At 34.1% G+C, this 26,989-nt stretch overlaps 1 protein-coding gene across 3 annotated transcripts in view; it reads left to right on the forward strand.

Moving 5' to 3' along the window:
• The window catches only part of LOC137933761 (uncharacterized), a 135,017-nt gene that overhangs the window by 16,005 nt on the left and 92,023 nt on the right, over nt 1-26,989 (forward strand). The window contains exon 1 of one of the 3 annotated variants that reach the window (XM_068777804.1): nt 22,831-22,927. The exons of the other annotated variants lie outside the window; for them this stretch is intronic. The gene's annotated coding sequence lies outside the window, so the exon portion shown is untranslated. Of the gene's footprint in view, nt 1-22,830; nt 22,928-26,989 lie in introns of those variants that run through there. 3 annotated transcript variants of the gene reach the window in all.

Here is a 26,989-nt window from a genome sequence, read left to right on the forward strand (position 1 = left end):
ATTTTACTACTATGCCCTATACCCAGAAGAGTTTGTATGTCGCTATACGATACAATAGAAGATTCTAGACTTAGTCGTCGTTTCAGCCTGTTGACGTATATTCAAGGCATAAACTTCCCCCAAAGATATCTAAGGGGGATATACGTATAGATATATAGATATGTGGTATTACGACAAGAAGAGAACGCTGCTGCCCATCCTTTGGAATTTTCTAATGAACTCTGGTGTGAATTTGTAAGATTGTATGCCGGTAATCGAATCTGCTATCTACGATACACGTATCGGTGAGTCAACTACTTTGCTAATGTTGCTATGTATTATTTATACTTAAATTATTTGAATATTTATTAAACATCTTAAGAGAAACAAAACAATACCACGATGTAATAAATAAAAGTTTTATTCACATATGACAGTATTAATATGTTAAAAGATATCTATGTTATTTACTTTGTGCATAAGTATAGTGAATTTTATAAGAGAAGATATGAAAATACATTTTCATTGACAATAGCATGAAAGTATTGCGTAAGATTTTCATTGAGACATATTTTACCGAACGTTTTACATATGTTGCATTTTAAATCAATTTGCGAATTTATCATATTTAAATACATGTTTTTAAACTTACGAATGGAGAGGGCTATGCTTGGAGTTTCGCTCGAAGAAATGTTTGGTTGAAGTGGCATTTGATGAAACATCGATCGTGCCGATGGCAGATGGCACCGAAAGGTTCTTGTGTGGCTACCACGTGCCCGTAGACGCGGGGTGGGTAAGCCCCCCATTATAGGTCCTTTTATATTTAGGACAAAGACTTATTTAATTTTTTTTTTTTTCAGTTTGTTTTCTTAATACAATACTCTTTCGTTCGTCACAATCTCTATTAATCTCCTTCCACTCTTCCCAATTTCTTTCATTCTCTTACAACTTCTTTACATTCCATTTGCACCTCGCCTCCTCATCCTTCGCCACATCCTTTTGGTATATCATAGTACAGTTTCAAATTTGCTTTCTATTCCAGGACTTGTACACTTTTGTTACTATTTCTATATATATTTTATTCTAATTAACAATTTGTTATCTTGTCCCAATTCCTAAAGACTTTAAGAAGTTTATCTGTTCACCTTGTGGGTGGAACTCCTATACTGTGTTTGCTTGTCTGTGGTCTTCACTCTAAAACCTTAACAATGTGATGACTGTTCTCTGTTGTATCACACTGTTACTCTGTTCGTGAAAAATATGAAGCTAAAATAATTACAGTAATACCCCGCTTTACGCGACCCCGTTATACGCGGTTTCACTATAACGCGAATTGCAAATATCGCGCTCAAATGCCTCGAATTACGCGAAAGAATGCGTATAAATATAATGTAGTCATCAACTTCTCTATGGTCGCGGGATCCTAATCCCCAACAGTGTTGGGTATTATTAACGTATTTTACAAGAACGTAAACAAAATGTTACCCAAAAGACAATAGATGTATTTTTCCGTAAAAAATAAGAGTATGTATTGCATAAAGTGTTCCTAGAATTAAAGTGATTGATTAAAATGATTTTAATTTTTTTGTAATAATTTTTGACTATGTTTAATCATAAACCCCGTTATACGCGAATTTCAGATAACGCAATTTTTTTTTGGAACGTATCCCTCGCGTAAAACGGGGTATTACTGTACTTTGAAGTTTTCTTTGAAAAATTCAAAGTGGTCAGTAATCAAAGAAACGACAACCGTGAAGACACAAGTTTTAAAAACATCTCTCTACTCCATCATATGTTAGTCGAGAATTTATAGGTGTCGTGTTAATATTGTATCAATGGGAGCGAAGTGACAACGCGTACCAATAATTTGGTATTTCGTGCACTCGAGGTCGCCAACATTTTGTAATTGTAATATTTATTACACAACCCTTTAAAATGTTTATTTAGCAATATTTTTTAAACTACAATTTCGTTCATAAAATCCGTCTTGTTTATGTAGCCTAGTGGCTATAATAATTATATTTTTAAACAATTCATAAAGGATTTATTTAATTTCTCTTTTTTATTTTTTTGTTACTACACATGTAAATGATTTAACAATGAAGATATCACACGTAGGAAATTATTTGATAAGATATATTTTTTTAATTTTAAAAAATATATCGTCCCGATTATAGGTCCTTTTATATTGAGGACAGAGACTTTTTTAATTTTAATCTTTTTTTTCAGCTTGTTTTCTTAATACAATACTCTTTCGTTCGTCACAATCTCTATTAATCTTCTCCTTCCACTCTTCCCAATTTCTTTCATTCTCTTACCACTTCTTTACATTCCATTTGCACCTCGCCTCCTCATCCTTCGCCATATCCTTTTGGTATATCATAGTACAGTTTCAAATTTGCTTTTTATTCCAGAATTTGTATACTATTTCTACTATTTCTACATATATTTTATTCTAATTAACAATTTGCTATGTTGTCCCAATTCTTAAAAGACTTTAAGAAGTTTATCTGTTCACCTTGTGGGAGGAGCTCCTATACTGTGTTTGCTTGTCTGTGGTCTTCACTCTTAAACCTTAACAATGTGATGACTGTTCTCTGTTGTATCACACTGTTACTCTGTTCGTGAAAAATATGAAGCTAAAATAATTACAGTAATACCCCGCTTTACGCGACCCCGTTATACGCGGTTTCACTATAACGCGAATTGCAAATATCGCGCTCAAATGCCTCGAATTACGCGAAAGAATGCGTATAAATATAATGTAGTCATCAACTTCTCTATGGTCGCGGGATCCTAATCCCCAACAGTGTTGGGTATTATTAACGTATTTTACAAGAACGTAAACAAAATGTTACCCAAAAGACAATAGATGTATTTTTCCGTAAAAAATAAGAGTATGTATTGCATAAAGTGTTCCTAGAATTAAAGTGATTGATTAAAATGATTTTAATTTTTTTGTAATAATTTTTGACTATGTTTAATCATAAACCCCGTTATACGCGAATTTCAGATAACGCAATTTTTTTTTGGAACGTATCCCTCGCGTAAAACGGGGTATTACTGTACTTTGAAGTTTTCTTTGAAAAATTCAAAGTGGTCAGTAATCAAAGAAACGACAATCGTGAAGTCACAAGTTTTAAAAATATCTCTCTACTCCATCATATGTTAGTCGAGAATTTATAGGTGTCGTGTTAATATTGTATCAATGGGAGCGAAGTGACAACGCGTACCAATAATTTGGTATTTCGTGCACTCGAGGTCGCCGACATTTTGTAATTGTAATATTTATTACACAACCCTTTAAAATGTTTATTTGGCAATATTTTTTAAACTACAATTTCGTTCATAAAATCCGTCAAGTTTATGTAGCCTAGTGGCTATAATAATTATATTTTTAAACAATTCATAAAGGATTTATTTAGTTTCTCTTTTTTTATTCACACGTAGGAAAATAATTTGTTTTGATATGATATCATTATTTTAATTTTAAAAAGTATATCGTCCCGATTAGTTTCTTTCTTCTGTTTTCAAATATGAGGCATTTCATTTGAACAGATAGTAGACGCAATTGAACATCAATAATAGATCAATTGTTTGTTGAATAAAGAATTTTCGAATTCGATTTTATATCAACGGACAATGTATGAGTTTCGCTGCGAGATCGAATCAGAAATAAATAAATCTGTAGAAGAACCAATATCACCGACTTAGCTAGAAGAATTGCTCGTCTGAAATGACAGTGGGCGTGGAACTGGTCATGGTGGCGATCATTGGAGAATACCAATGCCTTGTAGTGGGCGTCCATGGGCTAAAAAAAGAAACAATATGTTAATTGACTAATTACAACTATATATATACATATGATGTAATATATTTATATCATAAACATTAATATGTCCAATATAACTTAAATGCGTTATTTAGTTGCTATCGATTGAAAAGGCCACGGGGTTATTTCGTAACAAATACGAATTGAACCATTGGAACCAAGGTTTATGGAATTGCATGTGTTTATTACAGTTGCATGTTTATTTACCTACTGCTTGGAATCGAACTGACGACCTTCTAACATAAAGGTATTTAATAAACATGCCAGTTGTTATATTGAATATAGTTATATAAATCCATCTGGATTTTGATTGTAGCCAGTCTAGGTCAGAGGTTTTCAACCTTTTTTTAATTTGTGTTTGGAACGTCAATCAGTAAACAGTACCTTCACATGCAAGGTCATCGACCTTCGTGAATCCATTGTAGAGAATGATTAAGGTAAACTCACAGAAACTTACAAAATTCAATTATTTTGAATTATTTACCTAAATTAGTTTAACTCACTATGTAAATACACAAACCTATTCGAATAACGCTCCGAACAAAATATATAAATATGCACGATATTGTCTATGAAATAGTGGCCGGATATGAATTATACAATTTATATAAATTATTATGTCATTTACAATTAGAAACTTCGTTTATGCCGTGGCGCCATCTATCGAAAATTTCTCAAACTAACTAAGAAACCTTTGTGGGGGTACATGCAAAATAACTTTGCTAAAGACTATCATATGATCAAATTCATAGCTTACGTTTCTATAAAGAACATACAAACATTTATTTATAATAAAAATCAATAAAAAAAAATTCATTAAAAAAAATTGTTTACTTCTTCTTTTAATATAATAATTTTAATAGTAAGAAAGCTGGGCATATGCCTCCTCCCTTATCCAATAAGACTAGTTGCAAGTGAACTGCATTCAACATTTCTCCAGCCACCTTAAAGGTACAACTGTCCTCCTTGTGGGTGGACGGCCTGCTTTACACGAAACGGTTAATCCGTGGTCTCTACTCCAGAACCTTCAGGCCCAAGCTGCCATCTGTTCTACGTGCTATGTGGCCAGCCTAAAGCCACTTTTACTTGCCAATGCTTCGAGCGATTTTGTTTACTTTCGTACGTCTTCGGATCTACTTATTCTTAATTTTATTATTCTTAAAGTTCATTACACCCACGTAAATATCATTTAACTTTCAAAGTAACGGATTAGAAAGTTCTATGACTATTTTCCACTAGGTATTCCGGCATTACTCCTTTAGCCAGGGTTTACAATAGAGCTGTCTATCGTAAGAGGCGACTAAAAAGGCATCGGGTTCATGGGCGTTGAGGATGGACGCCTTCATCGTCCACTTAATGCGAACCCAGAAGCAACGCGAAGTGGTCTTGTGTTGTTGCGGTATAGCGAGGATACCAGAAAGTTTTAGTGGGTAGGAATTCCACATAACCCTGTTCTTCTCCCAGAGGATCAAGAATACCAGGCTCCAAAAGTACTGAAGACGACCAATGAGGAAGTTTTAGTGGGTAGGAATTCCACATAACCCTGTTCTTCTCCCAGAGGATCAAGGATACCAGGCTCCAAAAGTACTGAAGACGACCAATGAGGAAGTTTTAGTGGGTAGAAATTCCATATAACCCTGTTCTTCTCCCAGAGGATCAAGGACACCAGGCTCCAAAAGTACTGAAGACGACCAATGAGGAGGTTTTAGTGGGTAGGAATCCCACCTAACCCTGTTCTTCTCCCAGAGAGCAGGATATGTCCATCCAGAAAATTTATACTCCGATATCAAAAAAGAAAAAAAAGTTATCAAGACATTGCCTAGATTCTGTATACGGCCTTGACAAGTGAATGTTGGCAGAAGCGTTATCGCGTAAGATGCATACGTATATCCTTGATTGGTTTTCCTCAAACATAAAATCTTACTTCGTTCCAATAATAGCAAAGATTCAATAACATTTATTTTATACAGCATAAGAGATTTGGCAGAATATATAAATATATATCATCATCGTTACGGACATTAACTTCCCTATATATTGCCGATCGGAAAAACTCTGACTTAAAAGAGGGAGATCGTTATGGAAAGATGTCACCGTTTGGATACTTTTCATCACTATTATTTATGTCGGTAAGAATGTCTTCATAGATATCCAATAGGACCAATTGAAGGCGGCTTGCATCCAGGTGTCTTCGACGACATTAATAGAGAGATACTTTTAGTTGCTAATACGCAAAATCAACAAACACTTATGTATCCAAACTTTGGACTCTTTTACCATTGATTCTTTTAATGGCCACCCAACGGTGGACGGTTGGAAACGTCTCGTACATTCCTTTGTCTTTGGTACATAGTGACAAAATATTATCAATAATTTTTCACCTACTTTTTTATCTTCATCTTTTATCCATTATCATCCACACATCTTTCTTTTATTCGTCAAATTCTCTTTCATCTTCTCTTTCCATACTTTCTTTTCCTTTCTTATGTCACCTTCCTTTGTTCGCCTTTACCTCCAGAGTACCACTTTTTCATTTCTTATTTTCTTTTACTCGTTTATTTTGTTTATAAAAATATTTTACATTTCAATGATTTAAATTTTGTTTCCTTTGTTGAATTCTACATCATATACTATCACAAATTATTTTTTCATTCTAGTCTTACCCGATTATGATTGTTGCTTTTAATTATCTTACTTATTATCTTTTCACAATTCTCCAAGAAGATTTGGCATCATTCTTCTTGCTCTAACATCCGGGCAATGTCTCCTTTATTCTTTACTGCAACTGAAACAGCCGGTGATCACGTGCGCCACGGTCTGGTCCACCGTCACAGGTGCCCGAGAGACTCTCCTTAAGTTTCAACCTATGCAGGTACTCTACGAATCCTCCTTGACCCGTGAACATCTGGACTTCCTGATGCAGATTGACCTTTGTCATACAGTTCTTTGTTCTTCAGTTCGGATCATTACATTGTTGATTTAATTTTAGAAGAATAAAAAGAACAGACACTTGTCCTTTTCACTCTTTTAAGCACAATATTTGTTATGATGTCATAGTGAAGCGCAACCTGTTAAGAATTGGATTTGAAATTTCATCATCACCATAATTTAGGCCTTAGGATATCACATGCTGAACAGGCTCGTTGCTTATAGACTACCAAGCGTTGGAACGCTTACCGGCCCGTGGTGTTCAGTCTAGAATATTTAATGGAATCAGGCGTTATCGTCCGGAAGTCCATATTAAGTAAAAAAAGGACCAATATTTACCCACTTCCGCACATGCAGTGGTAGTCGTACAACAAAGTGCACCGCCCGCCAGCCCGCTGAATGCGTATGCAGCAAACAATGCGAATTACACATTGAGTGATTTGACGGTGGCAGTTGTCTGGAATTCTATACTTAATTGCCTACAAATTTATAGATAAGATAATAAAATTTCTCATGAGTTCTTTCCTTGTGACAGTTATAAAGTCCAAGTGTAAAAGCCGTGAAATTCCACGAGGGTACAGCGGTTAGCAGCGTCTGTCATTCGTCGGTCACGTGCCAGTTCGGTGCCAAACAGAGCGTGAGGGCCCGTTGCGTAACGCCTTCTCGCTTTGCGTACTGTCGTGTCTGTGAAAAATATAGATGGCAACACTGGAAACAAATTATCTGTCGAGATTCTGGAAAATCATAATGTTAATGAAAACAGTGGTAGCTAAGCGGTGAAAATAACTTAATAATATATAATCTACATTCGATTCCAAACAGACGCACGAATTTTTAGAAATATAAGTATATAGTGTTTGGAATAGATTGCACCAATTCACCCTAAAATATTAATTTTTCTTATTGGTATGCGACAGAGAAATAATTTCTGACAGTACAGTCTGTAAGGATTGATAATAAACATTTAATGGAATCAGACGTTACCTTGCGGAAGTTCATGCCAAATTAAGTTAATTATTAACATAGTTAACACAGTTATCGGTGTGTGGCACTAATTGGTGTAACATAACTCCTGAAGATGCCCCGTGGAGGGGTGAAACACGTGTTGAGTGAACACGTTTTGCGGTGGCAGTAGTGTAATTCGCATTGTTTGCCGCATGCGAATTTATCAGCGGGCTGGCGGGCGGTGCACTTTGTTGCACGACTACCACTGCATGTGCGGAAGTGGCTTAATATTGGTCCTGTTCTTACTCAGACAATAAACAATAATAAATTTTAATATGTAGTATTTCTATCTTGTCTCTAGAGTCCATAGACAAAAGATATCTATGGGGGGGGGGGGATATACCATAATTGCCACGCTTGGCAGGCAGGTTAGCAATCGCAGTATGGTATCATGGCACGCAGAGGACGCTGCTGCCCATCCTCATGAAACTTGATTGTGGGCAGTGGCAATCCTATATAATTATTGCACAAAGTGTGAATTATATAAGATTGTATGCCGGGAAACGAATCCGCGATCCTACGGTCTGAAGTATTAGTTCTCTACCACTGTGCTATCACTGCTTATTAAGGTGTACCGAAAAGTATTTGACAATAAATGAGTATTTTCTCATTTACCTCTTTAGAGCTTTTATACCTATTTCCAAACACTCTATATAACTCTATTTTCATAAATCAACGTCCAAGTCCAGAAAATCATTTAAAGATTGTATTTTACGAAAATTTAAAATTATTGCAATTTAAATAAGTTAATAAATTTTATACACCTGTTTTTTTATTATGGTGAAATGACTGGATATCTTTACTATAAATGTTTTTCGTATTTTAATGGTAACGGGAATAATCTTTCTGTTAATAGCTTTTAAAATTGATATACCAGTGTTCGAATTTTAAAAGGAAATATCACTTTCTATAAAAATGTGTCTTCAAAATTATAACAACATTCAACTTTTACCGAGCGTATTACAAAAAATTTAGTTTTTATATTGATTTTTCACTACCCGATTTATGTCTCAATTTTGTCATGTCGTTGATTTATGAAACACCCTGTATAAAAATATATATTTTTAACAGTAATAAATTATTTCTTTGTAAGTATAGATATTCGCCTAGCTTTTATTGACTATACAATAATTGTCAAATAATTTTCGGGTCCCTTCACTTTTACTTCTAAAACCGCAAATTACATCGAACAAGCAACAGATGAATGGCGTCTAGAAACTATGTGGGTAGTATGCAATTTCGATGATTTATTGCGCAGTGTCGGTGTTAACCCACTATTGCTTATTTAGCTTGCAATTTGGAACCATCGCTTGGACAATCTATCTTTTGATGCCACCTACAAGATAGAACCTTGAAGCGTGTTCGTATATGATTTCTGGTCGGATTTATTGTTAAAATAATTACAGACTTGCGGAGTTAAAAACTGTGTTGCACATAATTTTTATTTTCTAATTTTTTTCTCATACTAACAGCTTAACCAGTTGCATTTATTTATTTAAATTAATATGCTTTTACTTTATTTATTTCTAAAATCTCTTTTAGGATAGCAAAGTTCGAGGGCTCCTAAGGTAACCTTAGCTTTACATATATATATATATATATATATATATATATATATATATATATATATATATATATATATATATATATATATATATATATATATATACAACAATCTTAACGACCCCAACGTTTAGTATTCCGACTCAAGGTAACATAACTATCACTTCTGAGAACATTAGCTCTAATAGAAGAATAACAAGAGAGTCCAACTTGATAGAAATTAAAATTATACTTAAGTCCTCTACAAATAGCATTGTTCAACATAAGTTTCAAACTTGAGAAAAACCTACAACATACTCAAAGAGGCTTTTTTTTTCGGGATAATTTTACAATAACCTTAATACTGTTTTAGAGTAATTTATTCTGTAGCTTTATTATAACTTAAAAATTCTTTATATTGTAATGTTTTGTTTAAGTTATAAAAGTTATCATATATGATTATATGGATGTGTATAGTAAAACCGTAAACAGTTGCCAGCAAGAGAGTAACTAATTTAATAAAGCCTAGAGAAAGGTATAATGAGTTCATCACAATTTTAATGTGTAAAACCGTGTTCAAATTGATATAAACTCAGAAAATACGAAAAAAATTGCGCCAAATATATATATATATATAAAAGATGCTGAATTTATGTCCTCTGAAAACGAGACATCTAAACTTAAATACTTTAATTACTGATTTTTATTCTGCTTGTACGCAAACTCACAGAGTATAAAATATATCTCAGTCAATATTGAGTAAAAAGGAAGTATCTTTAATTAGAGATGGCGCCAAGAGATGGCGCTGGCTGTCGCGACCGTGCGTCATTGTATGTGCAAGATCGGACAGACATCGACATTTTGTTGACCTATTTGTCAGTAGCTATTCGTCATGTAGGGTTACCGACTACAGTATAATAGTTATTTATATATTTATTTATATTATTATGCATAAAAAAGTGAACAGACGATGCTGTTAAGGTCAACAGAAGTAGCTTGATAAATTCGCTTTTTACCAGTCTTATTGGAAATCTAGGTAAGCCTGCGTGCAGCTATGGATTTCTGACATATGAAATAATGATGATGATTAAGCCATAAGAAAAATGACAGAAGAGCTCATTTTGATAGAAAAAAGAACCTTAAATAACCTTCTCTATAAAGTCACCTTTCAATTTAAAAGTACGAGGGTACCAAACGCCCAAGAATCTGAAAAGAGTTTACTACAAAATCTGACAGTTTTTTTTTTGGACATTACTTTTACAATATCTTAAATACAGTAGTTAGAGTAATTGTTTTTCAAGCTTTATTACCACTTATAAAATCTTATGCACCTTAAATGATTTTTTTAGTTTTATTATAAACAATTTTTTTAAATTGATTACATGGAGATCGGAGACATTACAAGATATAGTAATACAGTAAACAAAGGTTCAAAAAGATTTACTTATTTAATTAAGTATAGAGAAAGGAATAAGAAACTTATTCTATTATTACTAGATCTTACAATTCACTCTAGATCATTACTGTGATCGCGTGTTATGAATAAAATTTGTAAAACTTAAACTATACGGTTATAGAGATATTTACAAATTGTTTTACTCCGAATATATGACATTATGAGCAGTTGAAGCCTAGCGGTTAACGAGTGAGACAGTCGTAGGTCGCAGATTCAATCCCGGGATAAAATCTGATATAATTCAAACTTTGTGCATTAATGATAAAGGATTACCACTGCTCACAAACAAGTTTCTAGAGTAAGAAAAGGACCAATATTTAGCCACTTCCGCACATGCAGTGGTAGTCGTACAACAAAGTGCACCGCCCGCCAGCCCGCTGATAAATGCGTATGCGGCAAACAATGCGAATTACACAACCGCCACCGTCAAATCACTCAACACGTGTTTAACCCCTCTAGTGTGTACTAATCGGTACTACTACCACTGAATGTGCGGAAGTGGCTAAATATTTGTCCTATTCTTACTCAGGATGGAATTTCGCAAGGTAACGCCTGATTATATTAAATATTTAAGTTTCCAGAGGATTGGCAGCAGCGTCCTCCGTGTAACATAATCTCGGATTACAACTCGCCTGCCAAGCGTGGCTATTCTATATACCCCTGCAGGTATCTTTGGGGAAAGCCTATGTCTATGGACTGAAATGACATAATAACTTCTATAAAAAAATAAATTCTATTTAAAATTAGATGTCGTCTCCATCTTAAATGACATGTGATAATTTTATTAGAATAGTATTTTAGTCATCTAAAATTCGTAGGCGAACGAAAGTAACTACGACATAATCAAACCAATTGGTGAGGTTACTTGACGCGTAGAACAGAAGATGTTTAAAGTTCTAGAATGGAGATCAAGGAAGGGCAAACTCAGGGAAGAATGACCATGACATCCTGGATAAGACCTGGTTAAGATAGTCGAAAGACCCTGGATGTTGATTACTTCCAACCGGTCATATTGAAAATCTATAAAGGAGGCCTATATCCGGAAGTCCAAGATTTAAAAAAAAATGATAATGAGTTTTGTCTATAAAATTAAAAAATACGTGTGGCAACCCTGTGCCGATGTCAAAGGGTCATTTATTTAAAGATGCTATTAATTAAACAGTGTTTGATATTAGAATTATTGAAATGTGAACGGAATTAGTAATGACATTTTTATTATTCTTAAACATTTTTTTACTTTCAATAATAATGTACTTCTGATCAAAAAATAAGATAAAACTCCCGGGCATTAAGAAGGCAGGCAATTTTTTTTCCTAGGTTGATACATCTATAATATTTGCCAAGGGTATGTTCACACATGTTTTTGTGAAATGTTTCAATGTTTTTAAACTAGTCATGTCTCAATAGGCGCCAAAACTGCCCAATTTTTTTAAATTAACGTCAAAAACTCGACTACTATAAATCCACGACCACAGTATTCGCCTGATTTAGCTCCATGTGACTTTTGACTATTTAGAAATATCAAAAGGCCAACGCGGGGACGCATAGAAGATAAATACCGAATCGAAGAAGATTTTGAAGGCTATACCGGAAAAAGACTGTTCCAATTGTTACGAGAACTGGTAAAATTGTTGGTAAAATTACGTTTTATCGGTCGTAGATTACTTTAAACCATGGATGCACAGACCGCGGCCCGCCCGTCGAATACTGGTGGCCCGCCGACTGTAAAAATAATACTCTCGTACATTCGAAAAATATTGAATTCTATTCCAGAAAACAAAAAAAATTAATACCTATACTTCAGGCGGCCGGCCCGCCATCTGTTCATGATTTGCCCGAGTGGCCCATAGTCTTAATAAGTCTGTGCAACCATGCTTTAAAAGGTATAAAATTAATTTGGAAGAATAAATAGAATTTACATTTTATAAACAAATTCACCTTACTTTTTGATCACAGTATTAGGTAGATAATATAAAAGTTCAAGGTTACTTTGTATGATAAACTGAAAGGTTACAGAAGTCACAGTCGAGTGGTTATGTATAGCTATGTATTTTATAGGTCAAAGTTCGATTCTCGGCAGCATTTTATGTAAATTATATCATCGATACATCTTTGATACTGCATATATTAAAGGAAGATGTTTCAAAAAGACCGTATAAAGGTTTTACTATAAAAAATGTGAAAGACGTAACTAAGATTATATAATATCTACAAATTAAACTTTTTTCATTATTTTTTTTAAATAATACATTCGCATATTTGTTTATTTAGTGCCATAATTGTGACAAATGTAGTTGTAGCGCCTTGCGTTGAACCTTTATCGGCTGATATGAATAAATATATAGTCATCACTTATTCTCGAAGAATAACGTAAATAAAACAATAATATATTAATAATAATATATATTTTAATAATAAAATAAAAGTAGTTATTAAAACAGCATCAAATTTAATCATGCCTTTCTAAGTCTGTCATTGGCCGGCCTTTTTGAGCATTCAATAAGGGCCCATTCAATAAGAAAAAGTTTGCGTCATTTCCCGTGATCGGAATAAATAGAGAGCTTTGTGTCGATGAAGTCATAAGATATATCTCTCGAATATATTCCCGTATTTATTAGATTTCAGTATATTTTTAGCTGTAAACATGTCAGTAACTTTTTTTGTCAAATTTTTAATTGTTTGATTTCAGCAAAACTGTTGACACACATATATATTTATGCATACATGGATGTATTTTCCAGATCCATTCTTTGCCTTGAAAATGCGGGACAGTCGTTGACCAGGTGCAGCACGGTCTTGTCCACCCCCCCTTTCTAGAAGTATGAGGAACCTATGAAGGTTCTCTGAGAATCCCGCGCTGTGGCGACATCTGTGAACGCGGTGTCCACACTTTAGATGTTACTCAGTCAGTCGTGTGTCAACAAAACAATTCGGGAGAAATGTCCATCAAAATTAACATGAATTGTATTTATTAATCTTCTAACTGAAATAAGGGATTTAAAAAAAATAATCAAATAGAATCCAGTATCAATAACAATGGCGTGATGAACATATGGTTCGACATGTTTTGCACAAATGTCTTCAACACGATAATGCACAATGCGTTCCGTAATTACTGTTTTCGCTTCGAAAGTGACCTGTCATTTTGATGGATCGTTCCATCACTTGGACAATTGAAAATCATAAAATTCTTGCCTATGTATTTATTTGACAAGGGGAATTGCGCCTTATTGCGTTGTATGTAATGCCAGTTGGATCGTTTTATGCGTAAACAACAAGCAGGGACTGCGGCCTGTAGGTTGTGAGAGAGGTGAATGTTTACGTAATTGTTTGGTTGTGGTCCAAATGACACGCTTACGGCGGGTCGTAAATATAATATATATTTTTATTTAACAATTTATCTATTTACAATTTTTGTTATCATTGTTTATTAAATTCACTCTATTTGACCTATATAAGAAAATCAATTATTTTTATTTATTGAGACTTATATGTGAAAGTATATGCAGTTATTTAAACGTATATTAAAAATTAGTGAATATTAAAAACCTTAAAGTTTTTATTAAATTTGAAAATTACGTCGTCCAGTTGGACAACAGGGTCGCGTGCAACATATGTTCCTTGTAGGAAACATTTCAAATGAACTTTATACGTGGCTCCCGGATGAGCTTCGCGACTTGAATGCGTTAGTAAGAGATAGTTCACGTAGTCTACGTGAAAATGTTCGATTTTCACGGGCTGTCAATGTAATCTTAAATATCTTTACAAAAAAATTGGCGGCATAGTGAAAATAATATTTATTTTCGTGCCAAAGTGTCATCAGTCATCAGTCATCAGTCAAAGACTAGGATACGGCAAAATATTTAGGTATTTATAACAACTTTACTTTAAACTTAAATAAATAGTTTAAAATTTATATTTACGTCATTGTATTCACATACACTTTAATCACTAATTACTGACTTAAACAAGTATTACAATGACAAGTTGAATTGTCAAATACGGATGAATTTCCAATAGGACCAGTTGGAAGCGGCTTGTATTCAGCGTCTTCCATCTACTTGAATAAGGTTGTTTCTCCACCATGAGGGTAGCTGTATTACGATGCGCTTGCTGGTCCTTGACCTCCACTGGAGTACCTTAAGGCTCCAGCGGATATCTACGCGCTGTAAGGCCCTGCTCACTTTCACTTGCCAATCCACTGTGTCATGTCGGTTCCTTTCATTTGTTTATGGATTTCCGCCTAACTTATTCGATCTCGTAAAGAAATCCTGGTGGGCATGGCCTATGTCCTGTAATGCACGTCGTCCTGTTACCCTTCTGGTCAAATACTAAGTATATATCATAATGTTTTTTACTTTACTATAATTTAAGTAATTAAAAACTCGCTCCGCTACATGCGACATCTTATCGCTTACACCACACACCAAAGGCCGAATACTATCACGCTCTATTATATCAGCTTACAAAACAACAGTTTTCTCTTTTTGGAAATACGTGACTAAACAAATTCTTTATTGTCTATCAAATAATATATCATTACATTAACTTGCGCTGACGCTTCGATGTTTTGACTCGTCCAACGAGAATAAGTCGTAACGGATGAAAGTCTGCCATACCTAATATGGGAAAGCAAATATCCGCTACGAGTTCAAGTTGGACAAAACGGAGAACAACATGATATGGATTGGGAAAGTGGAAAGAAATAATCTAAAAGAGGTAAAATCCCAAACAAAGATCAGACCAAACATAAGAGCTAGAGCTACCATTAAGTGAAACTACTGGTTGTCAGTATCAGAAGGAGTTAAGGTTTGTAGTAAGAGAAACAACCAAAGAGTCTCGCTGATCGTTCTTAACAAGTGTTGCTGCAGTTTCTTCCACCATTTCCCCAAGCTCTAAAGCCTTTCTAAATAGTAATAATGTTAGTCGGGTAATAGCAACCAATCACAGCCCTCTTGGACGACCAGTAGTCGATATGCTAAATGGGTATCATCAACGAGTGACAGCTAACACGAGATATCCTCGTGGAAGCTCCCTAGGACAGTCCATAAGGCGACCGTCTCAGCGTTTTAATAGCTAGGTGGTCGAGCAATAATAAAGAGTCTTCAATATTCGCTATCTCAAAAGAGGTTTTGGACTAAGCGCCTTTTGCGTCATGTTCCGTAAAGGTCGCGAAATCTGCATATGCAACTTTGTATAGTAAACACGTTATTTGTCAGTCAGCTTATGGCGCTTCATGTATATATATATATATATATATATATATATATATATATATATATATATATATATATATATATATGCAAAGTCACTCAATTTCTGGCAATATTGATTGTATTAATCTTTTATATTCCCTTCCTATCAGAAGGTTTTTAACGAAATTTCCTTTTCCTTGCGTCGCATTACCAACATTTCATCCATAAAACTTCCACTGCTGTACATAGCCCTTCTCTAGGGACAATGCAATCCTTGTACCCATGTTGAAAAAGCGTCAATATTGTTTATATACGCAGCACAAAATGTAACTAACAATATTATATATAAAAAGCAATATTAACAATATTGTAGATAGTTTTAAAAATATTTTTATTACCTTTAAGAGATACGTAAATATTTATTCGTACCTAATCCAGGATATTATCTGTAGTATCAACCTTTTTTATTATTAGTATCTATACTTAATATTTCCCAGATTTTTATTTGCTAACGCTTTTGCCATGTCACAGTGTTTACTTAGCTAAGTTACTCTAGTCTCTTCTTAAACCTTTTTGTAACTTAAATCCTAAACTATTTTAAACTAAATTGAACTTAAAATTTTTGTAAGATAACTGGTATAATAAAACTGATTATAATACCATGCAACATACAGGTACATACTATAATAAAGACATACCACGATACCATTTCAGACATAGAATGTCCACTGATAGGTATAGGCTCTATATTTCTTAAATTACATGTTGGAAGCAGCCTGTATCCGGCTTACAATAACTTCAACAAGGTAATTTGTCCACCTTGAGGGCGAATATTCATTACAAACATTAAAAAAAATATATTTTGTAAATGATGCTCTCACGCCTTGGATTTATTACTGCCGTATTAAATTTAGCGGAAATAAATTATTTTGAAGATTTACGTAGAGTTCCTTTATCTAATATATAAAATTCTCGTGTCACGGTGTTCGAACTTGAACTCCTCCGAAACGGCTTGACCGATTTTTACCAAATTTTACATGCGTATTCAGTATGTCTGAGAATCGGCTACTATCTATTTTCCATACCCCTAAGTGATAAGGGTGGTCCACCCCTAAATTTTATTTTTAATTTTTCAGACAATTTTTTTGGTTTTTATTTTATTATGATACAGCATACAAAAATACATACAAACCAAAATTTTCACCTCTCTACGATCAACCCTTATCTTACATTTGTTAATTAAAAACTTTAATGTTTTTTGCAAAACAACGTTTGCGGGATCAGCTAGTAATTTATAATTAGAGATAACTTGCAATCATTTGTAGAGCAGTGGTAACTTAGCGGTAGAGGGCAGAGACTTGATCGCAGGTCGCGGATTCGATTCCCGGTATACAATCTTATATAATTGCACAGGATTGCCATAGTTTATACACAAGTTTCCAGAGTATATGCAGGAGCGTCCTTTAGAAAAGTTACATTAGACTGTGATCGCCAACCTTTCTGCCAAGCGTGACGATTATGATATATTCCCATAGAAGCTTATACGTAGTTGAAAATACAACAACTTTCAATCAAAAATATTATTACTATGTTTCTATAATTAAAATTTAGACGCGTTAAGGCCATATGTATTATTACATTTTATTTAATGGAATCAGGCGTTATTCTGCGGAAGTCCATCCTAAGTAAGAAAAGGACCAATATTTAGCCACTTCCGCATATGCAGTGGTAGTCGTGCAACAAAGTGCACCGCCCACCAGCCCGCTGATAAATGCGCATGCCACTCGATTAGAACACTCTGTGTTTGGCACTAATCTGTGTAACATAACTCCTGAAGATGCCCCGTGGAGGGGTGAAACATGTGTTGAGTGATTTAACGGTGGCAGTTGTGTAATTCGCATTGTTTGCCGCATGCGCATTTATCAGCGGGCTGGCGGGCGGTGCACTTTGTTGCACGACTACCACTGCATGTGCGGAAGTGGCTAAATATTGATCCTTTTCTTACATTTTATTTCATTTTGATCTAATATTGCAAGGTTTAAAACTCCACTAAAGGTCGCCACAATGACAGTTCGTGCGCTACCCACATATAGGAACATCCTGCGACCTTGATCAAGTAGTAGTTCCACCTAGAGAGAGGCTTACCTATGATGCATCTATCAGCTGGTCGCAAATCAAGAACCTTTATTTAATCATGTCTGTTGTACAATTATATGTCGTCTGTTGCCGTGTTAAGGCAAAATATACGAACTATAAAATATAAGTAAAAACGTTGTGTACCTAAAATCATTGTTACGTTAAAAACGTATGGTAAACAGTGTTTTTATAAAGATATCGCTGTGATTGATTATTAAGGCGAAGTAACTTTCAGCGCCATTGGTATATAGTGGGCCATCGAGCGTCCGACGCATCCTGTTCGACGATATTCGCGGTCACAGCGTGTTATCATAAATTTAAATTGATCATCGCGGAAATATCCGTGCCAGACATAACCGGTTATTGGAAGAAAGTTAACAAAATGTATTGATGAAACAAAAAAAAAACTTTACTGCATCTGACGACTAATTAAAATAACCAAAATTGAGTACACCTATCCCCCGTTTTACACGTTACTTGTTTTACACGGTTTTCTAAATAAGTTTTTTTTTTGTTGAATAATCGATTTTATTACCATCTTTCATAATGTAAATATTTCTGCTTCAAACATCGAATCGGCACAAATAACTTCGAGTGATGAAAGTGAATTCGAACCTTCGATTCCGAAAAAAAGAATGAGAGTAATTTCTGACAGTGATAAAGTATAATAAAACACCTTTGGTTTTAATTTTTGTTCTTCTGTTTAATGTATATTGTAATTAAATAAAAAAAACAGTGTGTCCGTAATATATTAAATATTTTAACTTGTCAATGCATTTTATTTCTATTTTTGTGTACACCAAAAAATATTGAAAAAATCACAAATTGTTAAATAGCAAAATTTTGCATTTTCTGCAAGTTTTTCGATTTACACGGTTTTGACTTGAAAATTTTAAATTTTCGATTTACACGTTTTTCTCAGGAACGTATCTACCGTGTAAAACGGGGGATAGGTGTATAAAGCTGTGAAACTTTAAACAAAATTTGAACGAGACGCGTTGCTGCAAAATGTGATATTTTACAGATATTTTTACAAGTGGTAGCCCGCTGACAGAGGAGTGACACCTGCGATCATAGGTCGCTGCTTCGATTCCCTGGATACAGCCTTGTATAATACACACTTTGCGCATTAAGTATATGGTGTTACCACTGCTCACAAATAAGTTTCCAGAGGATAGACAGCAGCGTCCTCTACGCTCCATTATACCACACTGCGATCGCCATGCCAGCCAAATGTGGTGATTATGGTATATTTCACCATACATATCTTGGGGAAGTCTGTGTCTTATAGTAAAAGTCTATGGACAACAAGGATGAATACATATGTGATTCTTATGCAGTATGTCACAAATCAACGCCAAACCAATCGAAAATGAGATGTTAAAAATAACACTTCTTTGCTCGTTAGATATTAAATATTTAACGCAAATCAAAATAAGAAAAGGCATTATAGGATCATCACCATCAATACTTAAGTTGATAGACGGTTACAGCAAGGCATAAGCTTCCCCCAAAAATATCCAGGATGATCGGTCTTGCGCTGTGGACTTTTCGCGACCTAGACTATGCCAGTCCACCTAGAGCAGAGTTCCCCATACTTTTTTATGTCGTAGACCCCTTGCCATGTTTTTCCGTGTTGAGTAGACCCCCTTCTTACCTGATATTGATTTCCTGTAAATTTCTAACTGTAGTGAAGTTTAATGTTAAAAACTTAAAGTAAAAACACATGTTAATTTATACATTTGTTAATTGAATTTAAATTAAAACTAATCAAAATAAAATTTTGTATCTGTTATGTAAAATATACGTAACATATTAATAATTTTTTTACTTCATAGGTACTTTCATAAATAATGTAAATGTTTTGATATTATAAGATAGTATGATGTAAGTAAATAGGTACTATCGGTGTATGTGTTGAGATCCACTATCGTGGACACCCATTTTCATTTCATGGTCCCCCAGCAGGTTGTCATAGACCCCTGGGGGTCGATATAGACCACTTTGGGAATCACTGATCTAGAGGGTGGGCTACCCTCGCTGCTTCTATGCAAAAGAACCAAGATCACTGACGTAACTCGAAGAATTGTTCATATGAAATGGCAGTGGGCACATCGCTCGTGCAATGGATGGTCGTTGGACCGAAAGGTTCTCGATAGGCAACCACGAGCAAGCAGACGCGATGTGGGTAAGTTCCCACTGGATGGACCGATGACATATTAAAGATCGCAGGAAGTCGCTGGATGTGGGCAGAGCAGGACCAGTCATCTGCTGAAAAGAAGAAGAAAAATGTAAGAAAAAGGAAACTTATTTTCAGTAAATAATCAAAAAGAGGTTACTCAGAAATAAATCTTATTTATACATTTCTATAACAAGTTTACTACAGGCCCGTTCATATATGACACGAAATCTACGAAGACAGTCAATTACCAGTTAAATCTATTCGGCAATAGACATAGTAGTATAATAATTATACAGATTATATAGCCCAATAATAATAGTGTCTGGGGATTAAAATCTCTTTATCCAAAGTAATTCGTCAAATGAAAGAATGGGTGAAAGTAGTTTACGCTCCGGTTGTACGGCTTCTTTGACAGGACTGTCTGTTTCGTGTTATATTAGGGCGATATCAAACATAGCGTTTGAAAAAACGCTTAAACGCTTGATAGCGTTTTTTTCACATTGATTTTTTTTTTGAAATATTTTTATATCACAATAAACAAGTAAAGCAGATTTTATATAACCCGCTTATACAACCATTCGGATGTTATAAAAAATATTCTACCAATGTAATAATAGTATTTTAAAATGCTTCTTTTTATATAGAGTTACGAAATAAAGTGTAATAAAATACAACAAAAAAGTTTTAATGTTACAAGACGCAAAAAACACTGAGTCCAATTCATTGCATGTTCGGTTCGAATTTCGACAAACCGGTGTTTTTGCAAGGTGTAAATAGTAACCAAATGTTAGTCATAACTGTATTTATTATTATAATATAAATAGACAATATCTTTATTAGGGGTACACTTTTAAACTTTGTTGAACAGTTTATATTAAAAACATAAAATTTTTATTAAATTAAAAATGAAATAAACAAAGGCAACTAATAACAAGTTCAGTTCCTCCATCATAAAGAGACAAATAGATATCGATACAATCCATATATTTAGTCTGAGCACAACCCTATTAACAACAAACTTGATTAGGCGAACACGGCAAATAGATATATCAAATAATCAATACAAATCGAAAAATAAGACGCAATATTATTAATTACATATCAAAATATATACAGAGATAAAAATAAATAACTATAGTCCAATTTAAAGTTTCCTCCGACAAAAAGGAAAATTTATCAGAAGAGGCTTTGACAAGAGTAAGTAAAAGATAATAGGATAATATTTTTGTAAAATGCATGCCCCCTCAGGGTTTCAAAAACCTACAAACCACGCCACACCCTCCTTAGTTACTCAAAACACATCAATAGCAACTTCACCCATGACACGATGAAACAGTATCAGACATTACACTGCTCACAATTCTTTGCTTCCGTGGACGGCCGCCCGCCTTTGCCTCGGCGTTCAGCGAGGGCGATCAGATCTAAGGATCCTTATCCCATCATCGATCAACGAGTAATCCTTGTTGCCATCATAAGTAGCACACTTATTTATGGCCCACGTTTTTTGGGATCTCTCGTTCTTTCCTACCTTATGTAAGCATGGACATTTACACTATTTGTTTCATTTCCACGTTCTTCTTTTGTCCTTCTAACTCTCTTCTATTATATTCTATTATACATACCTTGTTACCTATCATATATCGTCTCTCTTCTTTCGCTTTCTCTCCATAATACTGTAACAAATCTAAATTGTTGTTTTTTATCACTATTTTACAATTTTTAAATATTTTATACTATTATACATTTATATATCACAATTTTCTTGTCGGTTTTTTAATTTGTTCGCAATATTTATCTCTTTTCTATTGACTTACGTCTTATTCCTTTATACTGTTCCGTTTATCCTCCTATAGTACTCCTAAAAGATCTAGCGTCTTGCATCTAAATCGCACACATACTTGCAGCATACAGTGTGCGAGTGAAGAGTATAAGTCTATACTCTTCACTTGCTATATCCAGCCAAGCTTCCAGGCTTCCATCAGAGATTTTCAAAAGTTCCGGAAGGAAGTGTTTGTGCACCCTGTGTCTTCGTCATGTCAAGGTCGACAACAATAAAAAATATTTTATTATTAAATAAAAAAACCTTTCTAAATGATATCGCTATGAAATCATAAGTTAAATATGCATTTCGATGTAAAGATTTATTTAAGAAATCCATGTTATTCTTTGGCAAATTTACATAATACAAATTGCAATAATATTGTTTAATGTATCGTTAATATATCTATGTCGCCATTATCATTTGAAATTTCTTTATATAGAATTTATTAATGTCGTACTATAAAATTCGTGGTAATTATTCACGGTTATTTTTTGTTGTTTAAATTAATTAAGGGTCAATGACTTACCTATGCAATTTATTTAATATCTCCATCTGCAATTGACATGTAATATTTGCCGCCATTCTCTGTCAGCGTTGACTTCAGTAACTCTTCGCGCTTCGATGCCGCGAGACGTCAAGAACGCCGTCCGCCATTTTTAAAAAGTATACATCAGTTTCTACGTTCGGATATTTCGACCAGTTCCGTGTTATACCGCAACCAATTGCAGAATTGTTACGAGGCCTTTTGCATCTTGTTACTGTCGTTTTATTCTGTGAACGTGTTGTGCTACTTTAAAAATATTGTTTCATACGGCTGTCTCACGAGGATTTACTTGATATTTACATTAAGGTAATGAATGAAAATTATATCTATTATTAATTTTTGACACCAACTCTTTTATCCCTTTAACTTTAAAACGAACGACAGTGCCTTTCGTTTTTTTTAAAAAAATAAAAACTAGATTCAATCTGAATTAAACCGATGTCGTTGAATGAGATGTCACATCAAAATAAGTCACCTTTTTATCAGTCAGTCAGCTCTTTCATTGATTCTTAATACAGTGCCCTCTCTAAGAAAAAAAAGCATTTTTGAAACTAAAGACATGTCAGGTTTCTTGTATCAAATTAACGCTATTGATTAGTTTTGACCAGTGTTCCCCAACCTTTTTTGTACAATGCATCCCACTGTTACTTATGTTATTTTTATATCAACGAGAAGGTCTTATGTTGTGTCGAGTCCATATTAGAATTGCCCTCTTGTGGGGCATGGACCACACGTTTGGAAACATCGGCTTACTCTATTGTTTACTATCTAGGAGCTTCAGCTAGTTTTAGGTTACCAAGCGTTAAAGTTACTTAACCTATTCTTCTTTCCAGTAACTAAACTCGAGATATTTTGGAAATCACGACACTAGTCGTTTAAGTCTTTTAGGAGTTTTTGATAGACTAGGTACCTGGACCCTGTTCAGTATTTTAAGTGGAATTGTAGAAATTTGGAGGCTCGATTCAATCCTACAATTTAATTATAACATAGGGGGTTGGAAGCGGATTATAACGTTAGATGGTAAGCGAGAATATGTGACCTTTAATGAAATATTCTTTCACATTATCATATCGCTTATCATCTGGAAAACACTATAGTATCTTATTGTAGTGCTACTGAAAGCACTATACCGCGCCTTAGGTATGCGCACTTTAAAACGGGGGAAGGGGGAGTATCTGCTCACGACGGTATACAAAACAAAACATCTACGCATTAAGTTATATTGTTGTTATATTACAGGGTGATCTAAGCTTTAAAAGGATGAATGTACAGCTCATTTACTGTTAATTAATGTACACCCTATGTAAATACCAAAAAAAAAACAAGTAATATAGTAAGAAAAATCGTTTTACTCTCTGTCCATACAAACTTTGTATTGTCATAAATTATTAGGCTGTCGCATACCTATAAAAATATAAAACAATATAATATATTTCATGTGATGACTTTATAAATGATGGTTGTAAAAAGATGCAAAAGATATTAAACTTTTTGGTGAGAAATACATGCATTCATCCCTCTCTAAGATTTTACACCTGTAATAAATCACCATATATGATGATCCAATAAAATTTCCTGGTTATGTATGCTGTTGTGTAAATAAAACAGTATTCCAATTGACCCCATACTATATTTTTGAATCTGTGACATTTCACTACCCTGAAATAACTAGTTCCAGCCGTGACTATACTTTGTATTTAAATAATATATATAAACGTTTTAAATAATCTTGCACTTACATATAAATCAAGTATTGAAATGTGTAGAAGGTATATTGCGCAATAATAAATCGCGGTGACATTTCAAATGTTGCGCAAATTACGCATTCCAATAATATATATAGGTAGTTGTGTTACAGTTATTGTATAAATTATAAACGGTCACTTAACTCCAATTACGAAATGATACGTTATAAACAAAGATAGTATTTTGTTAACCATATTCATTTAATCATTATTATTTAAGCTGAAAGATGTCCACTGCTGGTCATTGGAGTCCCACGTAGATTTTCATAAAGGCCGGTTGAATACGGTCTGTATCTTAAGAAAGTCGCCTGTCTATCTTGTGGACGGTCTCCATTCCAGAACCTTAAGGCATTAACGGAAAATGGCTTAATATTAGTAGTGCAGTCATTGAAATTTCGTAAAGCCTTTTTCTTACTACGTTATCATTACGTCATTTATTATTTCTGAAGTCATTGATATTTGGATACAGTTTACAATACATAAATTGACAGTGAAAGAGGTTTAGAGAAGTTGTAGAAGATAATATATGCCTAGGACATACAGTCCACCTTGGTAAATTCATCTTGGTGAAGAAATCACTCGCGAAATATCTTTTCGTCCAAAATATCACAATGCATGAAGACAAAGGTCTTCAACCAGGGTATGTTGCCGGTGATAGCTTACAAATCCAAGATATGGTCGCTTACGGTGGGCCTTAAATAAGGCTCAGAGTCACTCTGAGAGAATTGAAGAGAGCTACGCTCGGACCCTAGCTACGAGATCAAATATCAGATATGAGGAGGTCTAAGAAGTACTGGTCCGGAGTGGCAGTGAGCGGGGACATCACTCTTGCAACTGATGGCCGACCACGAGCCAGTAGACACGGCGTGAGTAAGCCCGTATTGACCACTGTAGTCAAAACAATGTCTCTATTCAATCGGAACAAGGTTACGTTTTCTGTTGGTAAAACTAATACCTCGATCTTCCGGGGTGTAGAAACTGTTGAAGCAAGATTCCTATAGTACATCTATACCTCTCGGTGTATTAATAATAGTTGGGACAAAAGTTTCTCGAGTGGCGACCACAAGCCGCTGACCACGTAGTTATGATCGCGCGAAGTCATCGTGGCGACCTTGGGGGGAGACCTAGGCCTTGCAGTGAACGTCCATCGGCGAAAAAGAACTTTAAGTTAAACTTTTTTAAGGCTTTTTTAAACCTTATTACATTCGTGATTTGTGATTAATAATAATAGAAATGTGATTTAAAAATTTTCATCTCATTTATTTCTAAAGTATATACTCTTAATCTGTATATACTTTATATCATATACGTAAGTTATGTATGGTTTATGAACTAAGACCCGTGAGTAGCTAAATGAAAAACAAAAAGCAAATGTTGCAAGCGTAACTAAATTTTGTTTATCTTACGCGTATACGTGTAAAGGAACCCGATACGTGTCAAACCGGTTGCCGCAGGTGTCGGTTTCGGTCACGCCGAAACGCGACGCAACGATGACCTCTAGACTAGCCTAAAACACTCTAATATCTTTGTATTATTTAAAAAATTTAAATCAAATATCCATAGATAATCTTCATAAGAAAATATAGATTTAGTTTTAATGACTGGTTACATTTAATCACAGATAATTAACGCTATATAAACTCTAGAAATAACAATAAATTATTTCAACCACAGATAACTAATCAATTTTTTTTTATCTGTTCTTAAAAATATATCGAATCTGGATATGTAACTAAGCGGACTTGGAAACGTAAATAAATATTACTTAACATATTTCAGTGAAACTTACTATGGCAAGAAAAAAAAGTGAATATTTTTTTTTATTTTAAATAATAAAAAAAACTACACAAATGGCTCAAAATATGTTAAATTCTTTAATTTTTCCCTCCAAAGATAGTACAATAAAATAGTATTAATTTTATGTGACGAATTTTGAAAATAGTTTTTCTTACTATATTATTAATGCGTTATTTATCATTTCTTAAAACGTTGATTATTTGGAAAGAGTGTACCATAATAATTGACAGTAAATGAACTTCTTTAGTGCTTTTACATCGACCTATATATTTGATACACACCAACACGACAAACCAAATAGCAGACATATCGCTACGTAACCCATATATAAAACTTGTATCGAAGATTGCACGTGTAATAAGACAATTAGATAGGTTTAACAATGAATAATTTGTGAAATAATGTACCCCTTTCAAAAAATTAATTTTGACATTTGACTTTTGACGTATACCGAAAAATTCCCGCCAAAACTCCGACCATAGATAACATAAACAGTGCCCTTGTTATTATGAAATAAATGCGATATTAAAATTAGCATTTCGCTTAAATGTATAAGCAAATTGTTATAGCAGTAGTTAAGCAAAACTCATTACGGTGGCAGAATAGTGCTGTATATTTGGTACAGGGCCGTATTGCGACACGCGAAATAATCGAGCGGCCACTACAACGTCTTGCTGTTAAAAGCAAACGTACGTAGTTAGTATATAAATATTTTTTTTTTTATAAATTGCTCCATTTGGTGAGCTGCCAGTAAAAGGTCATATTATTTAATATTGAATCAAATTACCTGAACTTAATATCACATTTTAATAAGAAAGGAGAAGGT

This window comes from Battus philenor, unplaced genomic scaffold (genome assembly GCF_028537555.1).
Source record: "Battus philenor isolate CCGP_79_NKW_IND1 unplaced genomic scaffold, ilBatPhil1.0.hap1 SCAF_14, whole genome shotgun sequence".
In the NCBI taxonomy this organism is placed as follows: Eukaryota; Metazoa; Arthropoda; class Insecta; order Lepidoptera; family Papilionidae; genus Battus; species Battus philenor.